This window comes from Castor canadensis, chromosome 15 (assembly GCF_047511655.1).
Source record: "Castor canadensis chromosome 15, mCasCan1.hap1v2, whole genome shotgun sequence".
NCBI classification, from domain to species: Eukaryota; Metazoa; Chordata; class Mammalia; order Rodentia; family Castoridae; genus Castor; species Castor canadensis.
In genome coordinates, this window is record NC_133400.1 from 56,502,583 (window position 1) to 56,527,891 (window position 25,309).

The following is a 25,309-nucleotide window of genomic DNA, read 5'->3' on the forward strand; positions in this document are numbered from 1 at the left end:
TGGTTAGTTTGTCTTTCTTTCTTTTTATTTTTTTTTAAACATTGTTTAAGCTGTTAACTTTTGACACCTATTTACTTCCTCCCAAAGTACTTTTGATTAAGGGAAATATTTCCCCTCCATACCTACTTTTCCATAAACTTTGCCTCCTATTTTCAGTCTGTGTTGGCTACTAAATAAAGAAAATGCCTTTCATGTCAACCTAGGAAGACTTGCAGCTGTGTAAGACGCAAGTCTCAAGGCTATGGGCACTGGCCTGGATTTTTGCATTTATGTGTGATTTTTTCTTTCTGCCCTATAAGGGAACGTGCAATCCAAAAGCTGCTATCCATCTCCAGAGTTAGTCAGTAAACTTCAGAAACACAGAGAGTCGGCTGGGCCTATTGAGAACTCAGTCCACTTGCAGAAAAATGTCCCAGTGCCACACTTAGTCACTCATCTGAACATCTTATTCATGACAGAAAGAATGACTGTTTGCATATCCGACTGTGCCCACCCACCTACAGGCTAGGCAGGAGGTTGGTGCTTCTAAGGAACCTGCTACCACACAGAAAGAAAAGTCCTGAGCAAGCTGTGGGTGAGATTGGGAGCCATATTGCCCACATGGAATTCTAAAGGGAATTCTACTGCCTCCCATTCTGAAACCTCACTCTGATCTGATCCTTCAAGTCTGAGGACAACCCCACATAACCTACACAACCCATTTGCAGAGACTCCAGGCCACTGACTTTACCTCATTAGGAACTGGGTCTTCTGATTCTCTCTCTCTCCCTCTCCTCCCCACCCCAATGGTGGGGATTGAATCCAAGGTCTTGTGCATGCTAGGCAAGCATTCTACTACTTGAGCTATACTTATAACCCTTTTGTTTTTGAGACAGGGTTTTGTTGCATTTTTGGCTGGGCTGGCCTCGAACTTTAACCCTTCTGCCTCCCAAGAAGCTGGGACTTTAGGTATGTACTACAACATCTAGCAGTTGTATGGTCTCAAAGTTGTCACAATGCTAAGAAGAATACATCACAATCCATTAGCACATATTAAGTAACTGCTGTGTGCACAGTATCGTAATAAGCTCTATAAGCAATACAAAAGAAACAGGAGACAAGATACAACCTTGGGACCTTGTCATCCAAGTTACACTATAGAGATATACTCAGCACAAACTAGAAAGAGCAGAAGTTAAGAAGAAATCAAGCTCAAGTTTGTCTGGTGGCAATTAAGGTTGTCTTTACCCTCAGTCAACTTGTCCAAAAGAGCCCTCTTCCAAAAATTCATGGTGGACATGTTTTCCAGGGAACCAGGGTGATAAGAGTTAAGCCCAAGAAATAGTAGACAGAAGTGTGAGTTTTGAAGACAAGGTTAGTAAAGAGCATCTTCTACTCATTCATATTCTGCATTTCCCTCCTGAACCTGGTCCCATCAGTGGAAACTCTGCTTTGGTAACATCAACCTGCTTTTACCACACTGGGAAAGAAAAGATTCTCCTTCCTTTGCTTCTGCCCAACCAAGGTTTTGAAAGCTCTGACCATCCTAACAAAATCCCTCCCAAGTTTGTTTGAAAGCTGTCAACCAAGAAGGAAGATGCTTTCTCTGGGAAGGAGACCTGTGACCATCAGCCTTAATTCCCCACCCTTTCTGTTTGTTTGTTCCTCTTAAAGACAGACCCTGCTTCCCTGTGGAGGTTCCGTTATCTCTTTCTGGCTTCTTATACCCTGCTACATCACGTGCTCGGCACTCTTAGTTTCCAGACTCTACCTGGTCCTGACACAACATTAGAGACAAAAACACATTTTATGCACGGACAACTGAGGTTTCCTTCCACTGAAACTTCTTGGAAGGGAGTTTCATGGCTCCCCTCCCATGCTGGCCCTGTGGCAAGCTGCTGCAACTCCCTCTTCAATAACCACCCTGCCCACTTGGCCAACCTGCCCTCTTTTTCTGTCCTAAGAAAACATCCATAGGTGTGCTGTGTTTTGGTGCTATATCCACACTAGGTCAGCATGTGTGCAATGGCAAGGCAGGTTAGAGAAGAATGGAATTATATGAATGGTCAAAAGGGGCAGGGCACATAGCCCTTTTTAACTCTCTGAAACCTACAAGATACTGAAATGTGTTAGTAGAAAACCCATCAGCACTATGAATGTGTGGCTGGACATAAGAGAGCTTTACAAAGCTCTAAAATGCCTTCTATGGGAGTGCTGAGCACGTTAGAGGGCAGAAGAGAGGCAGAGCATCACAATGCAGTGCTCAGTGTGATAGTATCTGCTTACTCACTACTGTTTAGTGAAGGCCTACTATGGCCAAGTCCCAGCTATGTGCTACAGGAATACCTTAAATACGGCAAAGGACAGAGGTGTTCTTGTCTTTCAGCCCTCTCTCTCTCCCTGGTCCAAGCCAAATATAGGGTTGAAAGAATTTACTTACGTCTAAGCCAAGACCAAACTCCTAAGTCAAAGAGAAATGGTGGGTCAACACGGAAGCTTACCCCGCCTCAGCAGTTTTAGAAGCAGAAGCACTTTGGCGCTCCCCGTGGCCTCTCGGCGTGCTGCAGCTGCTCTCTGAGTCACTCACAAGTCCCTTCCCCAGGGATGTACAATTGTGAGCAAAGGCTGTAGGGTCATCCTCATATCCGTTCAGCAGACCATGGCCCGCTTGGGGCCTTGTCCCAGTTTGCTGGCACCCCTCGGGATTATCCTTGCGTGGTCTTGAGAGGTCTCGTGAGGGTTTGTATCCATGAGAAATTAGGAGATCTTCCACGCTGTACATGATGTGCTGGCGTCATCAAAGCTCCCCAGCTGGAACCATTGTGGTGGTGGGACCCATCACTGTGGGAGCAACAGAGAACTCCATTTGTGGCCAGACCTCCCTGAAGAACCTCAGTTCCCTTTATCTAAACCAAACCAGACCTAGCAAAGTGCCTATGTGGAAAGCCCAGCCATATGGTTCAAGCCACCTGAAACAAGGTATCCAGGGAAGAACTGACACAGCACTGACTCCACATGGCATGGTGGCATGTCTGCAGCTTGTACCCTGGTGACTGCCTCTTGCAGAAGAGGCAGAAATGGTGGATAAGCCATGAAATGATCACCACTGCCCACCGGCCTCTTCCCCATTTATCTAAAACCAGCAGGCCCAATAGGTAAGGACAAAATAAACAGACATGCAAGCTGCAATTACGACTTTGTGTTTCTAAAAGGAGCAATTCTTGATGTCCAGCTTAATCTTACTATACATCCCTGCTTCCTTCTGTATAGACCTTATGCTCTGAAGGGACAGAACAAGCTCTTTAATCAACACAGAGCCACAATACACCTCAGCAGAAGCAATTGGAGAAGCCACTGCAGGGACAGCACCAAGGTGGTAAACCAACAACCAGAAATAGATAGGAAGTCTTTGGGCTCAAAATGAGAAAACAACCAACGTGCAATCACATCCGACCTGTGATGTGATCTAAGGGTTCCTTTTAGTATATTACTATTGCAATTATTGTTGTTATTATTAGGTGTTTTGAGACAGTCTCTGTACAAAGCCCTGGAGCCATCCTCTTGCCTCTCTCTGCCTCTGCAGTGCTGGGATTCTGGCATGTATCACCTGGCCCAGTAGCACCTGAAGCTTGAAAGAATGGAATTTCTCCTGGATGACTTTTAGGGAGAAGTTCTGCATCTCTCAGCCAAGAGTGTCCACACTCAAATATCGCCCTGGACCTTCATTACAGCTTGCCCCAATGTAAATTCCCAAGGGCAAGAGGACCAAGAAAGAAAAAGGATCCAAGACAGGAGTTTAGGAGGTGCAAGACAGGAGGGCCACAGCGCAGCTTCCCATCCATGTGTAAGAGGCAGAACTGCCCCCACCTTGACCTCCAGAAAGGCTGGCCATATCCATGGCCTGGGCAAGAAGCACATAAAGAGCCCACCCAGCCCCATTCTGTGGTGGATGGAAACAGAGTTGCTGTGATCACCAGGAACAATGGCCAGGAAACACCTGCTGGCTGTAGGTGTAGGGAAGACCTACTGCACTTCCCGTCAGGAAGAATTCTCCCTGGGTTACACACAGTCCTTCTGACCCTGCATGTCCTCATTCTCTGTCACCTACTAGAAAACAGAACCAAGACAATCCCTGTGGTCAGGGGAGGATGACACCTTGAAGGCCTATGACATTCCATCATATCCCTGATTTTATGGAAGGCTGACAAGTTCTGACAGTTACTGTACTCAGAGAAATCTCCACAGCAACTCTACCTTCCTGACACTCCTAGTGGATGACTTTCAGAGAATCGTGACTTGGCTCATTCACCCAGAAAGAAAAGGAAGGATCAGAGAAGCAAGCATTGTTCCCATTCACCTAAGCAAGTCACTGGGCTAGGGACTCCAGAGGAAAGAGATCACATTACCAACTCAGGGATGTGGGAATGCAGGCTTAGGCTATGAGGACAGGGTCTTGCTGCGTTCAGTGCCACATCCCCAGCATCTAGCAGATGGTATGCTCTCAATGAAAACTTGCAGGGTCAATACACAAATGGGAGAAAGGTTCTGAAGAATAATTAGGAGTTCACTACATAAGCTGCATGTGTCCATATATGAGACGGCTACTTGGCACTCAAATAGACTGTGGGTATAATGACCTGGGAGTAAAGAAATTGCACAGAAATAAAATCCTGGTGGCCTAGACCAGAGTTCCCAGACCCACTGGCCTGTGCCTGAGCCATAGCTGGCTGTACTGCAGTCTGTCAGAGTGGTAAAGAAATCACCTTCACAACACACATCATCCTACTGGGGTTAGGTAAGTTGGTGCCTTACCTGTGTAAACAAACCTGTGTAAGGCAAACACAATGTGCCTATGTGTTTGCAATTATATTTAGAAAACCTTAAATGGCAATGATAACCCACAAAAGCCACAAACACATTTCAGAAAAGATGAACCTTGTAAAAGCCTTAGAGGGCTGAGGTAAAGTGTTCTGACTACTGGCGACCCTATCTGGTTTCCCCTCTCAGAGTCCAGCTGCCTATGGGGAGCAGGTGTAGAGTGCACAGGGTTCCACTCATGGATCAATCTGGGCAAAAACATCAGAGGTGAAGGGCTGACCCAGGAGCCCTACCAACAACCTGAATGGCCTCACCATCACCCAAATTCATGAAAGCTTACACATTTCACCTTCTCCATCCCAACTCAGAGCCCAGGCTTCTGCCTCTTTTCTGCACCCACACTAAGCAAGCATTAACCTCTCCCTTCACTGATTTCTGAACAGTGTGTTATTTCTAATCTGCCATACCACTTGCTTCTTTAGCAACCTTATCTACTTTAAATGGAATGGGCTTCTCTAAGAGATGGCAGGCTCCCACCACAAACACATTAATCACATTAATCATGGTGGCCACCAGGAGGGACCAAGAGGTCTAATGAGAGCACTTGGCACTCAAGGTGTTCAAAGTTCCTTTCCAATTCCAAGATACCAGCATTCTAAAGCAACAGCATTTTAGTTCTGTCATCCATGCACTAACTCACTCAAAGGGTTGCTGTAAAGACTAACACACAACAAAATATGACATAAACCCAAGGTTGTCACCACCATTATCATAACAATTTGCTATCCAACTTGAAAGGTAGGTTTGTAGCTAAAATGGCCCAGGATCAGGTGTGACCCCAGCTCTAGTGTCTGACCCTGTCATAGTATAATCTCTGGAGCAAGTCAATAAACACACCAAGTCTCAGTTTTCTGTTCTGCAAAATGGCAATGTCATTATCTTCCCATCCCCTTGGACTATTTCAAGAGCCCAGTAAGAACATGCAGAAGTGGAAATCACTATGCACACATAACACTATGGACTCATTGTGCTACAATGGTTCTGATTTGTCTCTGAAGTTTATTGCCTTATGGAAAGATTTCAGAGTAGTCATTCCTTCTCACCATGTAGTTTATACCATGTTCCTTTTGTATCATTTAGTATATTACTATTGATTTCCAAAGTCACGATCACTTTACAACACTCACATACCTTATCTTTCATGAATGTAATATTCAACCTTCACCCAAGTGACTAAAAACAGTAAACATTATTTTATATAGTTCAAAACACTAAAATATATTTCCTGGGTGCCTAGAATTTCAGTGCCAAGCACTGAAATTTTAAGTAAGACACATTCTTTGTCCTTGAGGATTTTATTGTCTAGCCATAGAGGCAGTTGGAAAAAAGGCAATTAAAACACAACATATGTACATGCTAGTGATGTGGAAGCCTGACACCTCTCCATAGGGCCAGAGCCCATGACAGGCACAAAGACAGGATGCTGTGGAAGAGATCCTACCTAGTCTCATAGGATGAAGAAGGCCTCCATTACCCAAATTGCCTGTCTCCAGGCATTACTGAAAAATCACCTTCTCTGGAAGTATGGTTTTCCAGCCAGTTTATTCAAGAAATTTTTCCTTCACTACTTTTATTTTCTTGAATTAAATGCTCATAATGGAACATCTAAGAAGAGCAATCAAGACTGTAAAGGTACCTACATATAATCTCAGGTAAGGAAGAGAATTCTGGTATTCAGGCCACAGCAATAAGACAAATGAGTTCACTTTAAATATCAGTATTAATCCCCATGACTATCAAATATCTTAATATTATTTTCATTCTATGCATATTTTAAAAAATACCATGAGGGCTATGGATGTAGCTTAGTGGTAGAGCACTTGCCTAGCATGCATAAGGTCCTTAGTTCCCTCCCCAGTGCTCACTGCACAAAACAAAACAAACCACGAAAGCAGAAGAAACATTTATCATAAGAACACTTTACTAGAACAGTCTGTCAAGATAAAGGCTGCCCCTGAAGGCAGGGAGTTCTGTATCTAGGAGCTGCTGAAGCTGAAGTTGAGGTAACTGATTTACAAGCCCTTTTGTTTTTACAGCGCCCCACTACAGGTGTGTACACAATCAATCAAAACCTTACAGCAAAACTATTCATCCTTATATCTTGATAGTACTGTAATCTTTTCTATTTCACTTTTTAAAAATGCTGGTCATCGCCCACTAAAGTAATTTCATGACTTGCTAATGGGTCATGACTCTCAGTTTGAGGATCCCCATACCTGTGGTGATCAAGATGTTAGACTAGAGAAACTTTCAAATTCAAAGATCCTAGCAATTGACATGAAATTCTTTAGTCTAACAAATTCATTGCTTTGTTTTCAACAACAAATACAGCTATCTATCCTAACTAAACTTTGCTTTCCAAAAAGAGTCATAGTTACTAATGACTAAGAGCAAACATCACACAAAGAAGAAATAAATCTTAAGAGGAACATACCACTTTCTGCTTCCTTCCTCCCTCTACCTGGGATTTTTCAAGGCTTGAATCTGAAACACCCAGGTTCTGAACTATACACAAGCCCAGCACTGCTGAGGCAAAGCGGAAGCCAAAGGACCTGGAAATGAAGCAATCTTTGATGCTGCCACTTTTATTCCTTCATTTGGTTTGAGAAGGCCAAGAAACAGCTTTTTGTTTCTTTGCATTTCACTATTATGCTTTTCCAATTTACATTCTTAAGACAGTTATTCCATCACTTCCAAGATACAATTTATAGGATTGTATAAACACTACCAATGCAATGAAAAGTGACAGCCTAATGAAAGGACACGTGTTCCAGTTGACCCATTTCTCTGGGGAGCACATGCCCCGCAGTTTTTCCTCATCTCAGAAGGAAGTTGTGGCACATTTTCTGCTCCATCAACATAGAGGTGGCAGGATACAGCACAAACAGCAAGGGCTACATGGGCTGGAACATCAGAAAGATCCTATTTCCATCCTGGCTCCTCCACTTGCTAGGTGGCCTTTATCAAGGTACCTAACTTCCAAGCCTCAGTTTCCTCATATGTAAAACAGATGGACCTAGCTTATAGAAGACCACGTGTGCAGCATCCAGGAGTGATTAGCGTCAAGATGCTCATTTGTTAAGACTTTGTAGCACTGCTCAATCTCACTGAAAGAAATCAGGGCTAGACCAGCAGCCTAGCTCAGAGAACTTCTTGCCTAGCCTTTAGCCACACACTCTTCCCTAGTTTGGTCTTGTTCAACTTGGGTTAAGCCAAACAAGTCTTTTGATGAAAACAAACTTTGTAAGACAGCATATACAAAGAAGGAAAACTGCCTTTATAAAAATTCTTTTTGTAGAAGAAAGATTTTATACTTAGTGTACGAGATCAAAAAATAGTTAAAATAAATGCGAAACTTTGGGTGATTTTTTTTCTTCTGTTATTTAAATAAAAAATTTTAAAAAGCTGTAAAACTTCATTGAAGAAACAGTGACAGAAATAAGACACAACAGTAGTGAGGAGAGCAGGTTTAGTCCCCAGTGCCCTTTCTGTCTGCCTGTATTGGATTGGTTTAAATTATGCTTTCATGAGATGGGACCAAAAAAGAAATACTTATTAGCATGCAGTCTCTAATTTAGGTGGTGAAAGGGGGTGAGGTGGAGGAAGAGTGAGGCTGAAAAGCCAAGTTTTTCTGGATGAGGCTTTTGATTGATTCATGACATCTCTAGGTTTATATCTTATTATCTTCCTCCCCGCTTTGGGAATGCTTGTGACAGGTTGTAAAGTGCTCAAAATAACTTTCCAGTAAATGAGCAAGTTCATGAAGAACACCTTTCAATTCCTGGTTAATTTATTCTCTGCGCCCCTTGCCCCATGACCCCAATAAACTTTCTCTCTACAAACCACAAGAAAAACCTGCTTCATAAGCACACAATCACAGGACACATGAAAGAATAAATTAAATAAATCTGTAAGTATCTGCCTGTGCCAGACACTGTATTAGTTGCTTGGGTTATTTTCTTTCATTTTGTATTTCCAGCAAACTTCCTGATGTATATATGGGTGACTCCACTATACAGAAGAGAATACTTGAGGCTGCAGGTCCAAGGTTATATAGTCCTTGAATGGAAGATTCAAGGTTTGAACCCAGTTCTACCTAGCTTTGAAATCTCCGTTACTGTTTTAGATTCATCCATTTATATTTCCTTCCTTACCATCAACAAGCTTCCTAATTTACCAAATAATGCATAAACATAAATCAGAAGAGACAAAAGACATGGTGGCATTAAACATTAAAACTATTTAAAAAGGAAAAAATGGTTTCATTCTTTAGAATTGAGATGGCTCTTGTAGATGATTCTTTCATATACACACACAACACAGATGTGTGTACACACACATGCACACACAAGGGTCATACCTCACTTGCCTATAATGTCTTGATGGCAATACTCATGCTAATTTTTGAATGTTCAGCAAAGTGATCCATTCACAAATACACCATTCAGTTGCTTCGTGACCATCACAGGCCTCTTCCTAAGTAACATGCATGCAGCTATCACAAAACCTGTTGTGTGGAGCCAAAAAGCAGACAAACTCCATCAATGAGAAATGAGAGAGGAGTAACCACCACCACCAAACCCCAAAATTCTAAAGGAAAAAATAAATGTTCTATACAGAAGGAGTCACTCTTCTCTGCAACATTAATAAGAGGTTAGACTCTATGTGAGTAGATAACAAGAAACCACAAATGATTTGGGGAAGGACAAGACTGCTTTCGGGTAAACCTGGTGGGTAAGGGAAGGACTTAAGTGGTGTCGAGGGATAAACATGGGAAAATAAGTAAACAAATAAAGTGATAAATAAATAAAGTTGTGAGAAGGAGAAAGAGTGGTTAGAATTGTAACATGTAGGAGAGAGGATAAGGAAAAAAAGAACAGTAAGAGTAATTTTTAAGAAAAGTACAATGAGCTGTGTGCCAGTGGCTCACACCCATAATCCTAGCTACTTGGGAAGCTAAGATCCAGAGGTTCATAGCTCCAGGCCAGGCCCAGTGAGGGCTGGAGGAGTGGCTAAAGTGATAGAGTGCTTGCTTAGCAAGCAAATCCCAATACTGTGCAAGGAAGGGAGAGAGGGAGAGAGGGATGGAGGAGGGATGGAAGGACAAGGAAGGAAAAAGGAAAGAAGTAAGGAAAGTACAGTGAATTTCAGCCTTGGTGTGACTAGGATCATTCATCATCCCACTCACGGAAACTGGAAATAACTACTGGTTTGAGAAGATGACAGGTAATTTGATTTTGACTAATCTAGCTATTCCCACAAAATTTTCTTTTCCCCAAATCACTGCAAAAGGGTTTTTATCAAAGATTATTTGTCCCTTCCAAATAACCATTTTAACGCCATTAAAATGAGGCAGATTTCTGAGTTGCTTTCAGTATTAGCTATGCTATTTACACCCAAATGGCTGGGATTATAAAATCAGAAATTTCTTGGGCTAGAGGCATGGCCTAAGTGGTAGAATGCTTGTCTAGCAAGCTTGAGGCCACAGTTCAAACTCCAGCATGACCAAAATAAAATAAATAAATAAATAAATGAAACCAGGAAGTTGTTAACGATCCACGGGATTTAAGAGTAAGCTGAGCAGTCTCTCCTTCACTGTTGGGTATCTATTCTCTGTGTTGCTGAGTGTCAGTGTGTGTGTGTTTGTGTTGCGTTGGATTGAACCTGGAACACAGCATGAGAGAAAAGGAAGTTCTAGTAAGGCTGACCTAGCTCTAGAAATCTGCTTCCTACCGTCCCCTCTCTCCGCCCCCTACCTGCCTGTTCTCCCTTGTGATAAACAGTATGCATTTATTTCTCAGCTGGCCACGAGAGAAAATAAATAAATAAATAAGAGTACAGCTTGTGGCCATGACACAGAACAAAGCTAAATAGGTCATATACAGATAGAACCTCTGACCTTGGCCTCATTAGCACCCATGCAGAGTCCACGCTGGGACAGCAGAGGTAAATGACCACACACTGGGAAAAGAAGGACCAGGAGTGAGCTATCTGACAATTCTCCATCCCAAAGAGCAAGTATTGCACACTTACTTATTCCAGCCTAAATCCATCAAGACACTTGCTATGCAATGGACTTGCCAGACCACGAGCTCTGCACTGGAGAATATAAAGACAAATCAGAGCCAGTCAGCACTCAACCTGATAGATGTTACAGTCTAGGCAGGATTATTTCAATTATCCATATTCTCATCACTAGGGGTGGACTGTAGCAAACAAATGCCATTTAATATGTAACATTTTCTCTTCCTTTTTCATTATATGACAATATTTTATTCTCATAATTTATAGTTACAAGGTCTCCCAAATCAGTGAAACAAAATGTTAATAAACATATTACATTTTCCCTTTTTAAAATTTGCTTAGAACACAAACTGAAAATTAAAAGATAAATACCCATCCAAATATGAAAAAAAAATTGCCTTCATCTACAAAGAAATGAAAGTCAACCCAAATTGTCATTATTCATATTCCAGGTTACAAAAGCTTTTGAGAAGCAGTGTTTATTGGTGGTGAGGGCATGATGAGCTGTCAGGGCTCTCCTACTTGTGGTTGTATGAGTGCGTGCCAGGGGCTGTGTGCAAATGGATGTTTCCTTTCTTCAGAGTGGTCAGGCAATAGGTAATAAAATCTGTACATATCTGAAACCTTGTGGACTAATTATCTCACTTCTTGGGATCATTCTAGTGAAATAGCCAGAGATGCACAATGTTTTACTTACAATGCAACACTGAGCCAGGGCTGGAGGCATGGCTCAAGCAGCAGAGCACCTATCGAGCAAATTCACAGGCCCTGAGTTCAAACTCCAGAACTGCCAAAAGCAAATAAACAAATAAATTGAGGTAAATGTCCATTTAAGGGTAGTTTAAAAAATTCTGGTGCATACACATAGTGGACTATAATATGTATACATCCATATAAAATTATAGTTTTAGGTTTATTATGGCACAGGGAAATGGACATGCTACCATATTAAACAACAAAGACAGGATACAGACCCCTAGACTAGTGTGTTATCAATTTTATTTGTACACATATGCATAGAAAGAGAGAAAAACACCAAGAAGAATCATACCAAAATATCAACAACAGCACTAGCCTCTGAGGTTTAAAAAATGTTTCCATTATTTATACATTAACTTTATTTCATTATGTTCTGTCATGAAATGTATTAGGCCAAAACATATGACCTTATCATTTTGCAAGTCCAAAATGATCAAATACTGGCAACTTCATATACTTAGCATAGTTGAGATTAACTTTATATCTATACTTCCTACTAGCTTAAGTATTATATAATTTAATATAATAAATACATTATTAATATTAAACTATATTAATATAGTATTTCATTAGTCATCACTTATAACTTATCAGTATATTAAGAGAACTTAATATTTGTAACTTATATATTATTATAATTAGCTATACTGTTTATAAATAAAAATAATATAGCTCACCATGCCCTCACCAACAACAAACACTGCTTTAAAAATATTCTGATAGTATATGTGCATTTGTCTCTTTTTATTAATCTTTAGTTCATGTTCTAGCCCAAAAGGAAAAAAAAGTGCTGCTTAGGAAGGATTAGGAAAGTGTACCTTTGAAAATACATTGCATATTTGAAAGACTCAATGGCCATAAAAGAAACACTGGAGAAAATAAATGAATAGTACATTACATATGGTTCTAGTACATAGCACATATGTCCTATCTGCCAGAGACTCAACCTGTTTCCAGTAAATCTAAAGTCACATGTTCCACTGAACAACTCTAATTCCAGATTACAGTTTACCCCATAAAGGTCTCCAGTAGACAATGGTCCTCCTCTAATAACCTTAAACTTCCCACTTGTGTTCACTGACATTCCATACTTAAGATGTAATTGGTCCCTCAAATTGTTGGCAGTTCAGTATAAATATTTCTCCAACTGACAACTTTTAGGGCTAATGTTATGATTAATATATAACGAAGTGCTTTCTTTAAACAAGAGGTAAACAGCCAAGACATAAAACAAGCCAGAATGGAGTATGTTGCTAACTAATACATAGAGTTTTAATGCTTTCTACAGCTTTTTATTTAATGGTGGAGTTGTGGGTTTTATTATGAACAATAGGACTGCCACTTCCCTTTCTAGTCTTAATTATTAAAGAAATAACTCCACAGCTCCATTTTAAGTTCTGGGACAGTAAGTTCTCACAAACTGTTATTACCATACCAGGCAGTGCGATGGTCAGTGCTACCAGAGCACTCAAGTTGTTAAACTCGAATAAGACATAAAAAGCATATTTAATCTATGAAGTAACCATCTTAGCAGGGCAGGCATCACTGAGTTAGCTTTCCTTAAGGTGGCAAAAAAAAAAAACGAAATGGAAAACTTGGGTCTAAGATCAAAAGGAACTTGGAACGTGCTGGGTTGGGTTGAATTAAGGCAGTGACTAAAAATGAGAAAAGGCAAAAAAGTGCCCAATTTTATGCACTTAAGTTTAATAAGTATTATCTTTTCTTTCCACAACTAGTGAGAGCTCTCTCTCTCTCCCTCCAACCCCCATTTTCTTTCCACCTGTAAACTCTGTATCACACAATTAGTATTTTGGCTACTTCACCCCATCTTTATGGAACCCTAAGTACCTCATTAACATTTCTAAAAGATTGCTAGTCATTTAAGAACAGACTGAAATTGGATAAGATTTAAAATTCCTCTGAAATTCGGGGTTATTTGAAAAAAAACTGTAACATAATAGGCTAGAATTTTATTCCCTTATCATCACATATGTCAACTGCTTCATGTAAAGATTGCTAAAATGTTCTATTAAACTTTTAACACACTAGTTTTGTTTTTTATTTATAAATATCTTTGGCATAAAAGAGCCAGAGTTTTCTAAAAACATTAAGGTTCAAATTATTTCCTATAATTATTACATTTTATTTATTTTCTAATTACAAAAGACATATAAAGTTATTTCCAAAGTAAACATTGCAAAATTCAATGCTTAAGCAAAAAGGAAAAAGTTTCACTGAGCCCGCTGTGCCAAGAGATAGCTAGCATCAGCAGTTGTTTCTCTTTCTCCAACTATTCTCCCCACACACACACTCAATTCTTTTTCTTCTTTCTCTCTTTGAACTATAACTTGGCACTGTTCATAACAGTATGACCATAAAGGAGAAGCAAGCTTATTAGGTAAACTATAAAGAGATAACCAATAAGCAGAAAACTCTAGACAGTAGTCTGAGAAGAGATCTTTGCCAGCAAAGATCATATCATCAACAGAAAGTTGTTGGAAAATACATTTAGTTACAGAAAGTAAAGGCAATAAATATATTTGAAAGGAGACACACCAAATTTAAATTAAGATGACTGAGGTTTTAGTGTTCGAGGGGATTCCTCTGTGTGTGTGTGTGTGTGTGTGTGTGTGTGTTGTTTTCAAGTACTATTTTTTAGTGCTTTAAGGATACAGCAAAGCACTGAAAGGCAGGCCTTCCCTTCCCTGGCTGCTGACTTCAGCAAGTCAGTGTCCCTCAGCCAGCAGGCCCTTGAGGCAAAGCACAATATAAGATTCCATGCAGGAGATAAGCCTTCCCACCCAAAAGGTGAAAAACAACATCAGTTAAGAACCAAAAGATACTGCAGAGCAAGGGGCTCAGCTGGGATGGATTGCAAAGACAGAGTCCTTGCTTATCAAAATAAAATCCACAACAGAACAATTGTTTCAATCCAACGCTCTGTGTTCTAAACTCTCTCTAGATTAATTACCCATGGAGTCAAGCCAAACTCATTAAAAGGGAAACTCGGGCCTCCTACTAGGGTGGGTGTTTACTGTTCTTCTAAACTAGAGGGTTCTCCTAGCCAGGACAAGCAGGATTTGGAAGAGACACCAACTCCTGGGCTTTCTTTACTGGCATAAAGAAAGAATTCATCTTTAAATTGCATTTTAAAATGTAGGTCTCAAGAATTTTTCATGTTTGTCTTCTTTTAAAAACTGAAAAACTGGTGCTTATCTATTTTCCTTGTATTGCTCAGATCACCAGTTATATTCCATAGCTACTGAACAATACACCACAGGCTCTGGAATCTAATTCTCAGATGAACTATCAGATAACTCTGATGAGCTTGTCAAGCCCTTCAGAGCACGTGGCCACACAAGCATTGTATGTTCCAAGGAGATGGAAGACAAACTTTTTTTTTTTCCTGAATCAGGCTTCCTCCACCCTCCCTGTCCCCCTAAATCCCTGGGGCCTGCCAAGGCCCTGACCTTCCCTCTCCAAGGCAGAGAGTGACATTTTGCAGGAGGAAGGCCCAACAGATTAAAGGCCTCTGTTCAACAAATATTTGCTTGCCCACTCCAGAGGGAGTGAAAGTTTGGTATATGCTGCCTGTCTAGAGTTAACAGGGAAAGACCTTCAGGAAGCTTCTTCAGCTGGTGACTGAGAATTAGACTTAATATCAAGCTAAACAATTAAGTCCAAATCCACAGACTATTATGGAAAACCAGAGGAATTTATCAAACTCTATTTATCAAACTCTTTTTATTTCACAATGAAACCAACACAACCCCTGTGAAACAGAATCTCCATATGATTTCCAGTTCTTGCTTTGCTACAGTCTCAATTCAGTCATTTTAAATTCTAAAAGCACCTGACATAAAGCATTTTTTTTCCTAACTTTTACCTCCACAGCCTCTGACTATTCATTTTACACTACTGAGTCTGCTTTTTTCTTTTCTTTTTTGACAAAGCATTTCTGGTTGCCAGGATCCCACCTCTCACTTTCCTCCCAAGAATCCGAACATTCCCCCCAAATAAATCCCTGGGGAGTCTACTCTTTTTAAGTCTGAAAACACAAAAACTCAAAGGAAAATACAAAGCTGTGGACAAACATCACATTAAACTGTCACCAACAGGAAAAACCGGGGGGTTGTGTGGTCCACTCAGCTCAGTCCTCTCTGGAAGTCAAGGCCAGGTACCTAGGCATCCAGACTGGGGTGAGGGATGCGGGAGCCTGGAGATAAAAGTCCTGTGCTCCTAGAGAGTGTGGATGAGTGAAGACTGGAGCATGGCCAGGTGGCGCTGGCATAAGTTCCCCTTTTATTTTTTTTTTCACTAGTGAAATCAGAGCTTCTTTTTCAAACCCCCAGACGAATCCGTGGCACTCGGCTTCTTTGGCCCGTGAGTGACAAGCAGCAAGAGCGGCTTTTAGCTGTGGGTGCTCAGCAGCACTGTGCTCAGGACACCTAGACGCTGAGACCCCCGCATCTGGGAGTAAACTGACTGCAACTGGGGGTGTGGTGGGGTCAGGGGTGCTAGCGGAGATCTGGGTGCAGAGACCCAGACGGGCGGGCTCCAGATCCCACCCAGGAGCCGATTAAGGAGATTTACAGGCAACACTTTCCACCTCGCACGCCATGAGCACTAGCTGGGAGGTAGCGCTGATTAGCGCCTTAATCCGCAGCGGGTCTGTGCGGTGCGGTGCGGCGCGGCGCGGCGCTACGGGCGCGCGACACTGGGGCGGAGACCCGAGTAGGGAGCGGAGAGCCGGGGCGAGCTCCCAACGTCCCGCCTGCAGTCCCGACTGCGAGGGACGCTCCGAGAACCGGGGACCCCTGAGGCTGTCAGTTCTTCGGGTGGGGTGGGGTGTCCACGGGGCTTGGGGGCGCGGCCGAGAAAGGAGGTTGGCTGAACCCCGGCGTGGAGGACAACGCGGGAAGGATGGCGAGGGACTGGGACATTCCCGCGCCCCCAGGCGCCACGGCGCTAACGCCAGCCGCCGCCCGGACCCACCCAGGGAGCCCCGCGCGTGGGCTGGGCACCTGAGGGGCGGGGACCCTCCAGGCTCGCAGGCGCCCCCCAACCCCAGGCTGCGGGCATGGGGCCCGCCGTGCGGCTAAGCTGCGGGCTGGACACCTCGCGGGGGCTCGGGCGGGGCTGCGACCAGGGGTGCGGACATCTCCTAGAGCTAGGGAAGGGACCGGAGCAACGTCCCGGCAGAAGAAGTTGGGGGGCGAGCGCGGGAGGCTGAGGGAGAGGCCCGCGAAGCGCCGCGGGAGGGAGCCAAATAGCGGGTGTCAGGAGCGCGGCAGACGCCGGGACTTACCGAGTGGCTCCCTCATGCTGACCTGCGCCGCCGCCGCCGCCGCCGCTCGGGCCGGCCGGGGACCAGCGCCACCCGCCCAGGCAGCAGCCGCCCTGGCCCAGCATGCCCGGAGCGCAGCGCTCGCCCCGCCCACCGCCCGCGTTCGCCCCGCCCACCGCCCGCGTTCGCCCCGCCCACATCCCTGGCCACAGTCAAGTTTAGGTTCTTAGCGCCACAGGGCGGCACCAGGGCAGGGGGCGGTGCGCGAGCCTCAGAGACAGACAGGGAGAGTTGCGTGGAAGGCACAGGTGGGCTGACCACCCTTTCCCTTCTTAACGTGTCACTAGCGTTTGGGACATGTCAACCCTGGGCGAATGCCCACATATACAGATAACTCAGGAGCACGTACAGATCTATACACACACTGATGCACACAAACCATTCCTGTAAGTCACACAAACAGTGCACGTACACACACACACACACACACACACACACACACATACAACACACAACACAGTGATGGCATGGAAAGCAGAAACAGTAGTGGTGACAACAGCTTAATATTTGGGATTTACTTCTTTAAACAACATCTTAGAGCCTTAGCTGTGGCCCTGGAAGAAACCTTGGAGGTCAACTGGTCCATCCTCTGATGGCAGGTGAGGAAACCGAAGCCTGAAGTGGGATTTGCCAAAAGGCTGGGGTGGGAGAACAGGAGAAGGTCAGTGGGAGAGTTCACACTAGCCTGAACATTCCTGACCCCAACCCCACTCCAAGTTTCCCTTGCAGCCACAGAGAGGCAGAAAGATTAGACTGTTTCCCAGATCTGTGCAGGAGCAAAGTTTCTCAGACTTTGGAGGGCAGAGAAAAGACATAACATGTTAAACTTTGCTGAGAAGTTGGAGAGAAGCAAGGAGTGTTGGCTAAATTGAGTTCACCAGACAAAAGCTATTGCACACCCCACTGAATCCTCAGAAAGTCATTTAACCCCACCATGTTTGTAGGACCGTGCTTGCTATCCTGACACCATTAATGACTAAAGACATTTATACTCTCTTCATGTCTGAGCCTTTATATGCTCCTCAGAGGGATGTATAACCTAATCAAAAACACTAAACACTAGATAATCTAATAGAGAACAAAAAACCCAAACACACTAATGCTAGAAAAGAAAACAGTATAACCAAGTGCTGTATTGTCAAACACACTAATGCTAGAAAAGAAAACAGTATAACCAAGTGCTGTATTGTCAACAGGACATCCAAGGAAGCCAGTTAGGGGAGGTGGGAGCAGATAGCATCATCAGAGGCTCAAGAAGCAGGTAGCTGGGTCCCAATCTTGGCTGATTTTGCCACTTTCTGGTTATATCACTTCTGTTAGCCTCAGTTTCCTCTCTAATAAAATAGGGGTGGCAGGGTTCACCTCATGGGAGAGTATGAGAATTAAATAATACCTGCTTAGCACTTGGCATAATTCAGGTTTCAGAAAATGGTACAGTTTGGTCTGGAACCACCAGGAAAACTGTGGGGAGCACCCTAAAGAACAGGTGGGCAGTGACTAAGCAGAGACACAAACATAATCCCCAGACTGGGGAAATTGGATGGGAAAAAATTTTAAAGGAAAATGAAACACAGAAGACTTTTGGGGGTTGTCAAGTCAGTATTTAACAGTTATTTTATTACTTTTTGGTGTCTTCCAAGGATGGGTTCCTTCAATGACATCCTCAGTTTGCCAACTCAATGAAATAACTTTTGTTATTGTGGGGCACCTATATGTGACTGTTTTCCAAAAACATAATCACAAGCATGTGTATATCCATGGATATGTGAATGTATAAAATACATATACTATATGTATATACCTACATATAGTAGGTATACCTGCTTATTTATATGTCAGACACACACAGAGCCAAATGTTCCTGGAAGACCATTTATCAATTAGTAAACTGAGATTAGGAATTGTTTAGTCCTACAACAATGTCATATTGTTGGGGTTTTGGGTCAAACCCATAGAAGTTTTATAATGTATCTAAAATCCTGTAGAATAACAGAAGATAACATTGATACAATACTTAGGAAAGAAGCTAAACAAAATAAAGCTTGATAAGAAATTGTGTTTTAGCAGAAAAGCTGACAAGTCAGATTTAATTGGAGGAAGGTAATGAGGTAGAGATACAGGAGATTCAAAAAAAGATGACAAAATAATTTCAAAGATTTTTGTGGTTCCTTGGCCCTGGCTCTTTATCATGATGTCCTCATTTCAAAACGTTTGGCTTCTCTGTTTGCTCAGCACAGATGTGTCACTAGCCCTACCGCAATGTTTTCCAGCCATGACTAAGGCCATTTCCAATGAAGAAACAGAATGAAAAAAATTAGGAGAGAAAATGGTGCTGGTGCTGGGCATCATGGACAGAAGATCTAAAGATCTGGGAATAGAATTATGAGAGAAAGGAGGGTAAGGCTGAAAAGATGCATGGGGATGTATTGGTGATTGTCCGAATTATACGTGTAAGAAGACAAATGAAGATGAAAGGTAGTGAGAACAATCCATTTGGCTAGTTTCCATACTGGTTTCCAGGGTACACACATGGGATGGTGGATAGGAGATAGGGGAAAACAGACATATAAATAAGTATCTGTGTGTATACACACACACATACACACATACACACACATATGCATATATAACATATGTTTGTGATTATGGTTTTATATAAGATGGCATTTCTTCCTAAGTCAGGTCTTGGTAACTCAAAAAACACCTGTGTACATTGTGTTTTGACCTACAGGGGAATAACATTCCTTTTCCTAACCTCCTAATTTCCCAGTTGCCACCTGCTTTCCTGCAACTTCTCCCACCTACTTGATGCTGGGGGGTTAGAACACAGGAGAAAATACCTATTGTTTATATGATGTAAAACGTAAAACATGATGCAAAACAACTTGTAGCATGATGCTGTTAGAAGTCTCACAAAGCCTCAAGAACATGGGCTGGGACCCAGCCCCGGATGCCCAATGTCCCCGCCTTCTCCTGAGTCCTGGACAAGGGATTTTACAGACTCAGGAAGGAACTGGGATTACTGACTCATGGGGCAGATGTGCAATGACCAGAGAAAGAATGCTTAAGAGCCTGCTTAAGGAAAAAAGACAAAGCCCTTGTTTCTTTAACCTACTGCCTTTGCAAAGACCTAGAACAACCCACCTCTCTCCTTCCTTTAGGGCTGGTCTTTGAAGATTGTAAAGTTTCCTTTACCTGACTTAGATATTCTTTGACTTTCCCCCCGTGGTCTGTAAAAACACTACCAGTTCTCATATTTGTTTTTAAAAAAAGATTAATATTCTTGATGAAAACTTGATTCCTTCTTGTTGACTCGTTCTGGAAGGTCAAACAATGATGGTTATACAAAAACTAGCAAGAGTCTTATATCAACATATACTAATAAAATCTGGTTTTAAATACTGACAGACTTTATAGTAACTCAGAGGCTATACTGCCTAATTATTTTAAGCCCTGACCTAGTGAGAGGGGTTGACTAATAGATGCTTGGGCTTCATTAACCATGGGCATAATCAGAATTTCTGATTTGTATGGTTGAGTTCATGGGATCTGTTCTTCACATAAATGTTGTGATGATTATTGCACACAGTAAAGTTTAAGAAGTAAGGATAGAGCACAAAAATTGGAAATAATGTTTGTTGAGAGCAGAACAGAATGATTGGCGTTTAATATACATGAAAACACAGTAGCCATGGATATCATTGTATCATGATACAGACTAACTCAGCAATGGCCTTTGTGCATCAAGTGTATTAGATGTTTGATGGCTGTTTGCTTAGAGGATTTGGCACTGAAACAAAATTTACAACCCTAGGGACTAAGAAAAATGTAAACATTTTAAATCATATACTTTTACTCCATGGAAATTGAATCTCCATGGTTATTGCATGAGAAAAATAATTTTTAATTATAGACTATCTTTGTCTCAGCTTTTTCCTACAAAAGGTTATAAATTAATGGGAAACTTCTCTGTCTCTCTCCCAAACCCTGTTACCACTCATCATTGGAAAGGATTGCTTTTGCTAGTGGTAGACAGGACATTCCAAGCATCCTGAGCCTGTGCTCTATAATTCTTTGCCAGATTCATAAGGAAACCCTCAAGTGGTAATGCCCTCCAGGAATGGCAGTGCCTGGATGAGGTCCCACTGGAACAGGGAAATGCCAATGTGGTTCTAGCAGAAAGAGATGTGACCATCACCACAGAGGTCCAGATCTGGGCACCTCTAGGCTGCCTCTCCCCCATCACACACCAACTTATCAAGAATCACTCAAAATTAACCCAGGTTTTTTTTTTTTTTTTTAACTCTGTGTGACTTTCTTTTGAAATGGAAAGTATGCGAACAACTGGGGTGGGGGTGTAGCTCAGTGGTAGAGTACTTGTCTAGTATGTGCAAGGCCCTGCGAACAAACAAATCTACAAAGAATCATGAACAACTATGAGCCAAACTGTCTACCAATATTAATTGCAAACAAAGAATACTTCTATTTAGTAAAAGAATGACGTCAGGCTGTCATTAATTCAATGATGTATGGCAAGACAAAAATGACATCAAGGTGGGAGGGAGATATAAGAACTTCTTTCCTTTAACCTTTCTTATGGGCCAGGCACTGGGTAAGGCCTTGACTTATGTCCTTCCATGTGCACTGGGTAGCATTTATTAACAAGGCTATATGATTTGGTGGGGGGTGGGGGAGGAGGTGGCACTGGGGCTTGAATTCACGGCTAACTAGGCCAGCACTCTACCACTTGAGCCATACCCCAGTCCATTTTCTTACATTTTTTTTTATGATACTGGAGTTTGAACTCAGGACTTTGCACTTTCTAGGCAAGCTCTCCATCACTTGAGCCACACATCCAGCCCCAGGTTTGTATGATTTTGAAGTAGTTATTCTAGTTCAATATTGAAGAGGGTATTAAAAAAAGAAAACTTTCTGTTCCCTTGCTTATCTCTCTAAAACGTCCATCATCTTTTGTTTGAACTGGGTGTTAGTCAGTTCTCTGTCACTGTGGAAAATATTTGAGATAATCGATTTATAAGAAGGAAAGATTTGTTTTGGCTTACAGTTTCAGAGGTTTCAGATCATCAATTGGCTCTGTTGCTTCTTGGCCTGTGGCAAGGCAGAACATCATGGCGGAGAGTGCATGGTGGAGCAATGCTGTTCACTTCATGCTGGCCAGGAAGCAAAAAGCCAGGAGGAGCCAGGGCTCCAGTACCCACTACAAGGGCACACCTTCAGTTTCTTAACTTCCTTTACAAAGCTCCACCTGCTAAAGGGTCCACCCTTTAGCAGTAGCGTGAGCTGGTGACCAAGCCATTAGCATATGAGCCTTTGGGGGACATTTGAGGCCCAAGCCATAACAAGATGCTAGTATAGCAGCATCATTCATATTTTGGATTTACTTTATCAGCATAAATACTTGATTTAGCTACTAGATTCTGAGTTCCTGGTGGAAGGGATTGTTTGTCTTTGCCCTAACAGTACTTCCTTAGGTTCTGTATTTGTGTATTTGACATCCATTAGTCACAGGGCCAAACTGATTGCCACAGTTGTTTATACTGCCCCTGTGATCAGAGCCACCTTCTTTTCTAACCCTCACACACTGTGCCTACATGTTTCCTGCACCTAATCAATCTAGGGCCACATACAGACTAATTAGGGACAATTATGCCACAAGTCTCCCCCAAATTATGCAAACTAACCAATCCTTGGCTGTATCCCTTGCCTGGTCTTACCTATCAGGAGCATACCCAAATTAAGGCTGAGGGCTAGGCCTTCCCCTTGCTTCTTCTGCATCCTGACCAACCCTAAAGCTTCTCCCATTGTCCTGCATGGTATGTTATGCCTGTCTCCTAAGTGTTTTCTTCAGATGGCATTGACCATTGATGTGATTTTTGCTTTTTCTGCATTCTGGAAGAACACAGATGAGTAAGTTACGTTAAACCCAGCTTACTGTCCTAAAACTCTACTTGTAAACTTATTATATATACATTAAATACCTGAATGGTATGTATCAAGCAGTGTCATCATTGTAAATTAAAACCCAGGGGCTGGAGGTTAGCTCAAGTTGTAGAATGCCTGCCTAGCAAGTGCAAGGTCCTGAGTTCAAACCCCAGTACCACCAAAAAAAAGCTTATAAATGCAGAACAAAGGCTGGATGTGTAGCTCTGTGATACAGTACCTGCTTAACACATGTAAGGCCTTTGTTTCATCTCCCAATACACACACACACACACAAACACACACACACACACAAACACACACACATACCATTATCATCATCATTACCACCAACAACAAGAAGTCATGAATAAAGACGTAGGCACCAATCAGTTTACCAAAAGAAAAAAGAGAAAATGGCTAGCTCTTTTAGAAAATGTCTAAATTTTGAATTCTTTATCAATTCATTTTAAATTTGTCTGGTATATTATTTTTGCTTTTTTCTAGGCTCTACCAAGCTTATCCTCCTAAAACTCTACTCATTAGCCTCTTACATACCTAGCTACCTATGCCAACCAGATTACATGCTGTTTGTATATTCTGTTTAATAAAAAATTCAAATTTTCCAAAGGCAAATAATATCAAAACATGTAAAAAAAAAGCAAGCCTGAAGAGAATAATTAGTGATTTGTAGAAAGGAAATTAATAGACATGAAATATGTCTGAGCAAAAGTATTAAATCAAATAAAAGTCAGCCTTCAACAGCCATAGTTGAAAAGTAACAGCGACAATCCAAACCCAGTGTCTTATCTAGCTGTAATAATTAGTGTCTCCAAGCTCCTGGGTAACTGTAGCAATGTTTCCTTTGCTATGTCCTTCCCGTGCTCTCCTGACAATCTAGTGCATTTTTTGCAATCAGCATTGATAAGGACCTGCAGGATACCTCATTTCTATACAAAGCCTCCATCTGTGCATAGATACCCATAGATACCTCATGAAATGATGCACTGAATGCAATTTTCAGGTCAGCAGGGAGCTGCGTTCACTTTTCAGTTTTCTTAAACTAGTGGGTGTATCAAATCTTTTGTCTATGTAGTTTTACAGTCTTCCCTATAGTTATTGATATCTGGAATATGAATTAGAACTTTTGCTGAAACCACCAAATACCTAGAGGTAGCCATAACTAACTAGTCACAGTTGTAGTATTAAATCCACTGTATTTCTTTTTCCCTCCTTACACAGCATACTCCAGAACTATAGCATTCTAAGTTATTTGAACAGATGCCATTCATAAACACAATTATCTTTTTGAGGGAACATTGCTTCATTCATGGTTATTGAGCCACTTGTTTGCTATATCAGGGGCTACTGTGTATCAGTAGGCGCATATGGGATTATGATGGATTTTCTATCTTAAAAGACTTGTAAGATGTAGAACACTTTCAGTTACTAATTCTTTGCTGCTACTTCACAATGCATTGTTCCAATATTATGCCCAATACTGTTCTTACTGTTCCATTTTCCCTAATCAAATGTAACAAGAATAGGGCCCTGGGCACACAAATAACTTCCAGAGATGGTGACAAAATGAGGACTGTGAGAACTCAATCTTTTAATGATAAAGTACTTAAAGGAAAGTAAAGGCAATTTTTAGCTACCTGATATACCATTTTAAGATGTTAATAATTATATTTAAGGGAATATATTTAAAAGTCAAAAGATAGATTTTTTTTTTTTTTTGGTGGTACTGGGGTTTGAACTCAGGGCTTCAGTATTTGGCTAGAAAGATACTCTACTACTGTGTATACCTCCAACCCTTTTGCTCTGGCTATTTTAGAGGTAGGGTCTCACTTTTTGTCCAGGCCAGCCTGGACTGTGTTTCTCCTATTTTAGACTTCTTGCTATCACTGGGATGATAGGCACATAATACCACACCCAGCTTTTTTCCATTGAAATGGGGTCTCCCAAATTTTTTGCTCCAGCAGGCCTGGAACTGTCATCCTCCTAATCTCTGTCTCCCACATGGCATGGAGTGATAGACACACTACAACGGCCAGATATTGATTGAGATGGGGTTGAGAACTTGTTAGAGTTGAGAACTTGCCAGGCTGGTCATGAACCACAGTCCTCCAGATCTCAGCCTCCCAGTGGCAAGGACTATGGATGTGAGTCACCACATAGATTTCTTTTTGCATGTAGATTTTAAACGCTAATATAGAGACAATAAAAGGAATCCCACAGACACTAATGCATCATTGCTTTGGAAAAACAGAATATTCTCTTCCTCATAAAAGCAAATGACCTGAGGCTCACATTGGAAGTGCTTACTTGGCATTTAAATTAAAGGCCATGAAACATCTTTAGCTCACAGTTAATACCCAC

At 42.0% G+C, this 25,309-nt stretch overlaps 1 pseudogene; it reads right to left on the reverse strand.

Moving 5' to 3' along the window:
- LOC141417463 (junctional cadherin 5-associated protein-like) overlaps window positions 1-17,056 on the reverse strand; it is a 240,078-nt pseudogene extending 223,022 nt beyond the window's left edge.
- Window positions 17,057-25,309: the final 8,253 nt, after the last annotated feature.